This window comes from Carlito syrichta, unplaced genomic scaffold (genome assembly GCF_000164805.1).
Source record: "Carlito syrichta isolate Samal-C Ts95f unplaced genomic scaffold, Tarsius_syrichta-2.0.1 Scaffold257243, whole genome shotgun sequence".
Lineage (NCBI taxonomy): Eukaryota > Metazoa > Chordata > Mammalia > Primates > Tarsiidae > Carlito > Carlito syrichta.
The window spans coordinates 287,058-295,183 of record NW_007201339.1 but is presented as its reverse complement, the minus strand read 5'-3'; the positions used below and the strand labels follow the sequence as shown (position 1 = coordinate 295,183).

Sequence of the window (8,126 nt, the reverse complement as noted above, 5' to 3'; positions counted from 1 at the left end):
TTTTTGATTTATTGTAGAGATGAGGTCTCACCAAGTTGCCCAGGCAGGTCTCGAACCCCCGGGCTCAGGCAATGCACTCACCTCAGCCTCCCAAAGGCGCGGGATTACAGGCTGAGCCTCCGAGCCTGGCAAAAACCATATTTTTAAAAAATTGGCAAACACTGAGATAACACCTAACTCCAGTCAGGATAGCCATCACTAATAACACAAAAAACAGATGCTGTGTCGAGAGGATGCGGGAATGCTTCTTCACTGTTGGTGGCAGTGTAAATTAGTACAACCTCTGTGGAAAACAGTGTGGTGATTCTTTTTTTTTTTTTAAACATTATTAGTTCTTTAATTAGGTTCTTTCAAAGAAAATTTAGAACACTAATTTGTGAGGATAAACACCATTTGTCAGGGCAAACACAGATCGCAGGTAGCCTTGGAGCTGAGGAACAGTTTTGATTTTTGGTAAGATTTGTGAGTCCACAGCTTTGTGATCAATTTTGCGCTGCTCTGTAATCTCATATTTCTTTTTCTGTGTCGAAGATCTCACCCTCCTGGTGCCTGGGCTTCTGCAACTCCTTCTTCTTGAAGTAAGCATCAGTAAGATGTTTTGGGATCTTCACATTGCTCCTATCAATTTTCGTGGAGGTGGCGATCAAATTTCTGGTGTGTTCTTCTCAGAGGAACTCAATTGAGGACCAGAGGTCCAGTCACAAGTAACAAGCCACTGCCCAGTTGCTTCAGGAAAACCACCCTCTTCCCTCTGTGGGGCCCAGTGAGGATGATCAGGATGGTTTCGGGAGTGATGCTGGTTCGCAGTTTTCTAATGTGTTGGCTGAAGGGCTTTTTCCCATGGCTTTCAAGGCACATTCCAGTCGGATAATATCTAGGCATTTTGTGAAGTTTAACCACTCGGGTACTACTATTCTTGTCACCACCAACTGGTTTTGTAACAGTTGCAAGAACCTTCTCCTTTTTTTTTCTTTTCAACCTTGGATTTAACTGCTGAGTACTTCTTCTTGTACAAGACCTTTCTGGAATACATAGAAGATCGGGAATATCTTCTAATTCCTCTGACAAGGACAGGATTTTGACTGCAGTGGGGTTTCCCCTTCTTCGGCTTTTTAGCCTTGAGCTTACCCTTTTCCACTTTGCCACCAGCATCAGCCTTCTTGGTTTCAGGTTTCTTCTCTTTATCATTTGGCTTCTTAACTTTTTCCCCCGCCATCTTGCAGGATGGGAAAGAGCACAATTCTTTTTTTTTTTTTTTGAGTCAGAGTCTTACTCTGTGCCCAGGCTGGAGTGCAGTGGCATACTCACGGCCACCGCAGCCTCAATCCACTGGGCTCAGGTGATCCTTCTGCCTCGGCCTTCCAAGTAGCTGGAACTACAGGCATGTGCCACCATGCCAGGCTAATTTTTAAATTTATATTGTAGAGATGATGTCTCACCAAATTGCCCAGGCTGGTTTTGAACCTGTGGGCTCAGGGAATTCTCTCATCTTGGCCTCCCAAAGTGCTGGGATTATAGGTGTGAGCCACTGTGCCGGGCCAGCCATTTCTAAAAGATCTAAAAATCGACCTCCCATACAACTGAGCAATCCTCCTTTTGGGAAGATACCCAAAGAAACTCAAATCATTCTACAAAAGATACCTGCACACGCATGTTTATTGCAGCACTATTAACAATAGCAAAAACATGGACCCAACCAAATGTTTTATCCAGGCAGTACCACACGGTTTCTTTCCACCTTCATGTCTTGTTTCTCTGTGACTTGCTCTCCAACATGAGAAAGTTTTGCCCATTTTTTTTTAATCCAGCCCATCGAATGTGGACTGGATAACAAAAATGTGGTATATATACACAATGGAGTATTATGCAGCTATAAAGAAGGACAAAATTATGAACTTCACAGCAACTTGGATGGATTTAGAGTCTATCATACTGAGTGATATGTCAGAAACAGAGAACTGAATACCACACATTCTCACTCATGAGTAAACCCTGAACATTTATCATAATGCTTTAAGAAAGTGATTGACAGTAGCAGGACACTGCTAGGGGAGGGAGGAAAGGAAGGTTGCACGTAACAATAAGAAAGGTGCCGAATCCCAAACCAGGTGAAGAGGGGACAAAGGGAGGCCCAAACTTCACCTGTACAATGATCACTTATGTACCTAATCCTGAATTGTACCAAACATCTTTAAAATGAAAAAAAAAAAAAAAGGCAACATTTTCTCATGTTGGAGAACAAGTCACAGAGAAACAAGAAAAGAAGGTGGAAAGAAACCATGTGGTACTGACCTAGAGAGGCTTCAGTATGAATTCAGGTTTACCTTAACACAGCTGCAATATATACACAATGGAATATTATGCAGCCATAAAGAAGGACAAATATATGGACTTTGTAGAAAATTGGATGGATTTGGAGTCTATCATACTCAGTGATTTATCACAGAACCAAAGAACCATATGTTCTCCTGCAGACAGGCAGACACAGAAGCTATCCTAGGTATGCCTGCAGACCCTGGCCAGTGCGTGTACATGTGCACACGTCCTGAGATGGCCCAGAAACAATGACACCCCAGTAGCAACAAGCACACCCAGTGCCCAGGCTCTTGCTCTCTAATACCACTCTCCACTAAAAGAACCAGCGTTCCTTGGAGAAACATTGAGTAACTGCCAAACTGTTCTAAGGTGGCCGCCCTGTTCTACCTTGCCAGCAGCCATGTGAGAGGGTCTCAGTTGCTCCGTATCCTCCCAGCTGTTGACGTGGTTGCTTTGCCTTTCATTATAGCCACTCTAGGAGGAATGTGGCAGCACCTCACTGTGGTGTTGATTTGCGTTTCCCCAATGACTAAGGGTGCTGGATATCTTCTCATGGGCTGATCCGTCATGATCAAAGCAAGGGTTTCTTGGTCACTGGTGTCTTCAGGATCAGAGAACCATGAGTGGGTGTCTAGGGGGCCTTGGTGGAGAGAAGAAAGTTGGAGATGTGAGAATCAAGTTCCCTGCATTCCTCAGAGAGGGTGGAGGGTAGGCTGTAGGACCCAGGTATCCAGTGGCCTGTGCCAAAATTGCAAGATTAGGTCTGCCCCTCTTGCAACTGCTCCTGCTGCTGCCAGTGACTCCATACCACCACAGACATCATTAAATTTTTTTTTTTTGTTTTAGTAATGGGGTCTTACTATATTGTCCAAGCTGGACTTTAACACCTAGGCTCAAATGATCCTCCCACCTTGGCTTCCCAAGTAGCTGGGACCACAGGCACATGCCACTGTGCTTGGCTGGCCATCACTTTTAACCTCTAATAGGACTGGATGCTTGCTTGGGCACTTTGCACACACTAATGCATTAATCCCCAAGCACTGTTCAGTTGGTGACCATAATGACCCTCACTTACAGATGACAGGAAGAAAAGGCCGGCGCTGGGATTTCTTAGCTAGGGTTGGAGTCCTGGCCGAGGCGGCTGGATGGGAAGATCTGAGGCCCAGCCATAGGGTCCCAGGCAAAGCTGCGTCCACCCTCTCTCCTGGGGGCAGAAAAAAATGACACCCCAGTATACCTAAAATAGTTTATGCATCTGTTCATCTGTAGCTATATTAAGGTAAACTATGAGTTCAAACTGAAGCTTCCAACTCTAATATGATACCTGGAGCAGAGTTAAGGGATATGTGGAGAGGTATGGGGGTGTGTGCTGGGCTCTGTGGCCCCTTTGGCCCAGCTATGCTATAGTCAGCTGTCTGGTGCTCACGGGGCCAGAAGTTGGCCCACAGGGCTCCTGCCTTCCAGTCCCAGGCAACGGAAGTTGGCAAAGATGAGGAGAACAAGCTTTGAAATACTCTGAGCCAGTACACTGTCTGTAACATTCCCCTCCCCAACAGCAGACCTCCAAACCGTAAGCAGAGGATCTGTCCCTCAAATGCTGGTCAGGATGGGACCTCCCTCCTGTAGGAACCCTGAAAGTTTTTTGAATGCCCATGCATGTAGGGCGCATGGCTGTGGCAATGCCCAGAGTGAGCCTTTGGTGTGTGAAGTCACAGTTTCTGCATCCTGACATTTCAGATCCAGTCTTAGTAGATATCTGAGCAGCATGTCCTGACAAATTCTGAAAATTCCGGAAGAAATAACGCTCAAGTTGTTAATGACACAGCAAAAGGAGCTGAATAAATGTGTGCTCCAGGGACAGAACCCCTTCACAGAGTCATAATCCAAGTGTTTGGTGTCCAGTTATTTTAATATACAGTGATGGAGCGTAATACAAAGTATTATGTTACAATGGAACCTAAAAAAACAAATGGTCAAAGTCATGAAGGAAAGAACAGCTAAGAAAATATGGAGGATGAAAATGACAATACAGACATAATGAGAATCAGGACACTCCTAAACAAACAGCAAAAAAAGCAGAAGGAAGCTGGAGGTAACAGAAAGGAAAACCACAATGGGTCCAGCTGGCAGAACACACAGAGGGCTGGCAGCTGATCCACCACAAATTTGTTGACTTCAGTAAGTACCATAATCCTTGTTACGCCCATTACAATGAGCAGAAATCCCACCCAACACTGTTTAGTAAAAAAGATTTACTGTTCAAAACTATGATTCCACAACTTACAAGGAAACAACTAAAACCTAACAGGTAAAAGAGATACTTCTCAAAACATTTTCAAAGAAATATTTTTTAACAGCACAACTGCCATGTGATGTTGGTTAACCTATTTTAAGACTAAACATTGCCTATACTGTTTTGCTTGTATAGGTTTTTCTTTTCTTTTTCTTTCTTTCTTTCTTTTCTTTTCTTTTCTCTCTCTTTTTTTTTTTTAGTCAGAGTCTCACTCTGCTGCCCAGGCTGGAGTGCAGTGGCACGCTCACAGTTACCACAGCCTCAACCTGCTGGGCTCAGGCAATCTTTTCACTTCAACCTTCCAAGTAGCTGGAACTACAGGCATGCACTACCATGCCCAGCTTAGTTTTTTATTTTTGTAGAGATGAGGTCTCACCAAGTTGCCCAGGCTTGTCTCGAACCCCTGAGCTCAGGCAATCCTCTCATCTCTGCCTCCCAAAGTGCTGGGATTACAGGCTTGGGCCACCGAGCCTGACCTTAGGGTTTTCAATAAGATGGGCATTATGTATTTCATGTCGATGGATAACTTGAGAATCCTCAAGAGTTAATGAAGACTCCACAGAGTATATGAAATTTCTGTTTACCTGGGTCACACACAAATCACATAAAAACACAGTAGGCACTGGCTGGACACTGGCTCATGCCTGTAATTCCAGCACTTTGAGAGACTGAGGAGAAAGGAAGATCACTTGAGGTCAGGAGTTCCAGACCAGACTGGGCAACATAGTAAGACCCTGTCTCTACAAAGAATAAAAACTAGCCGGGCCTGGTGTTCACGCTTGTAATCCCAGGTATTAGAGAAGCTGAGGTGAGGGTTACTTGAGGCCAGGAGTTTGAGGCTGCAGTGAGCTATGGTTGTGCCACTGCGCTCCAGCCTATATGACGGAGCAAGACCCTGTCTCAAAAAGAAAGAAGGAAAGAGGGAAAGAAAGAAAAGCAAAAAAAAAAAGACAAGAAAAAGAAAAACACTAAAACACAGTAGGCCCTTTCTTGAAGGGCAGGCAAAACAAACAGAATGTATGTGATCCAAATAGTGAAGTAGAGTGACTAGTAAACATGGAAGTCGGTTTCCATTTCTTCCTGCTTTGACAGGAAATACTGAAATCGACAATGATGTAAATCTCATATTAAGCCACTGTGGACACGTCCGGATTTAAGACTAGATGCTGTGTTAGGACATTTGAAACGCCTAAAATTCTTCCCCTCACACAGGAGAAGTTCAGTCAAATCTGACAGCAATTCTACAAGTATATATATCATTACGAGCAAGAATACAAAGCTGATAGAATATTTTCTAAATTATCAATAATAAAAACAAGTTTTCATCAACTCTTCCAGAGGCAAGAATTACCTTTCTGTTCTCTCTGTAAAAAGCAACACCACTACATCATTGCCATATCAAGAAGCATTAGCCAGATGTGGTGGCACACTGAGGCAGAAGGATCACCTGAGCCCAGGAGGTGGAGGCTATGGTGAGACGTGATCATGCCACTCCTCTCCAGCCTGGGCTACCAAGCGGTACTTTGACTCAAAAAAAATAAAAAGGAAAGCAAGAGCAAAGTTCGCAGCTCAAAATTTAGGAAAATATATGAGAAGTGTGCTAGGCAGTTAATTGGTGAAATGTTTTATGAACTGTATGGTATTTGGCAGCGCTGTACAATGCGCAGTTCATTATTTCTTTTCTTACTCTAAGCAACATTCACCTTCATACCTAATTTTGTATTTTCTTACGAGATGCTCCAAACTGCACGAGCTCTAGCCCCACGCAGCGTGCACAGGATCCTCCTCGACCCCGAGCCTGGAAGGGACATGGGGTGGTGAGGGCGGGCGGAAGCCGGCGTGGATGTCCAGACGCTGCGGCCTGCAACAGAGGGAGCCGACGCCGGGATGGGAGGCACTCGAGGACGGGGACCCCCCGGGCCTACGGGTGAACGAGAAGGAAGCGCCTGAGCAAGGGCCCCAAGCGTGACTCCGCGCGACGCCGACGCGCACTGGAGAACCGTGAGGCGGCCGGCCCCGCGGGCTTGGACCATGGGGCCCCGGGCTCTACTCGAGGGCAGGCTTCGGGGCCTCGGGCACGCGAGGGACACGTCGAGACAGAGCCTGCGGCCGGGGCCGCGGGACCAGGCGGGCGACAGGCGCGAGCCCGCAATGCCGGCGCCTGCAGAGCCCTCGGCTATCGGAGGTGGACGTCCCCAGCCCCACCCGTTTTCCGGGACGCGCCTGCGCCACCTGTTGCACATGCGCACACGCGCACGTCCCAGCCAGGAGCTGGGCCGCAGTACGAAGACGCCGCGGCGTGGAGCCACGAGCGAGCACGTCACTGGATACCCACGTGACTGGATACCTGCGTGACCAACCGCCCAAGTGGCCGCCGGCCGCACCTGCTTCACGCTTGCGCCGTTCACCTTCCGACCAAGGGGTGACGTGCTGTGAAGACGCCTTCAGAGGTGCCAGATCTGTTCCCAAACCGAAGGAGGAGCCAGGGAACTGAGTCCGAGAGTGGACTCGTGCCATCCTGCCGCTTTCCCCACGGAACAGACCTTCACTGGCTCCCTAGGCGCTGGGGATTCAGGAGGAAAACGGCACCTGCCTGCCGGCTTGACAGTGGCTTGACGCCTTCCCCGTTACAAGCATTTTGCCACTGTCTGTCAGGAGCGTGAAGTGCTCATGCTGTGGTCTCACTTCTGTCTCTAGATGGTGAAGTTCTGAAAACTCCCACTGATAGAAGAGGCCCGCTGCCTATTACTGCCACTGTACAGCGAGTTGGTTGGCAGGTGGGTGTTGTGTAGAGTGCAATGGCAGTGGGGGTTCTAAGGGAAAAGCACGTCCGTCCAGGTCCAGGATTAGGTTCTATTCCAACGTGGCTTCAGCGCTTCCCGCAGAAGGATCAGTGAAGTCGCCTGTCATCAGGTACTGGCTGCCCCCTTGCCCTGGTAAATCCCAGCACAAATCTCTTAGTGTTGAAATTTATGGTTGGTCACGAAAACATTTTAGCAGGAGTCATAGCCAGCAGATAAGGAAAAATGGAGCCCGTGTTGTCAAAGGCTGGGCATGGTCTCCTCCTTATTTCCGTGTCCCTATGACCATTTGGCCTGAGGCATTAAACAAACATCATGCAAGTGGATGGAGAGAATTTGACCAGCATCTCTACATTGCCTTGCCCACCTGATTGAGGCTTTTCTGCAGTGGGAACCATCTAGTTTCAAATTCTGAGCCTGTTCCAACAAGTCCATCCATACACCTCACCAAAAAGCCTTTGACTCCAATCCTCCAGTCTGGTTTTGGGCCCGACCTCTTGGCCAAGTCATGGGCCACTGCACAGGAGCAATTCCAAGATGCTGCTCAGAAGGGTCATCTAGATTGCTTATCAGACTGACACAATATCCCTTACGCCCCTGAGGTGAAGTTGAAGGTTCGCAGGACAGTCCTGAGGGGTGTATCACGTGGAGCCTCACCCCTGTGACAGCCACCAGCCTGTCTTGATGTTTGGAGCCGGGGGCTGTCCCGTATGCCC

The 8,126-nt window shown here is 47.4% G+C and overlaps 1 pseudogene; it reads right to left on the bottom strand.

Annotated features, from left to right (window-relative positions):
- Positions 1 to 307: 307 nt before the first annotated feature.
- Positions 308 to 1,216, bottom strand: LOC103253917 (annotated as a pseudogene).
- Between the last annotated feature and the right edge of the window lie 6,910 nt (positions 1,217 to 8,126).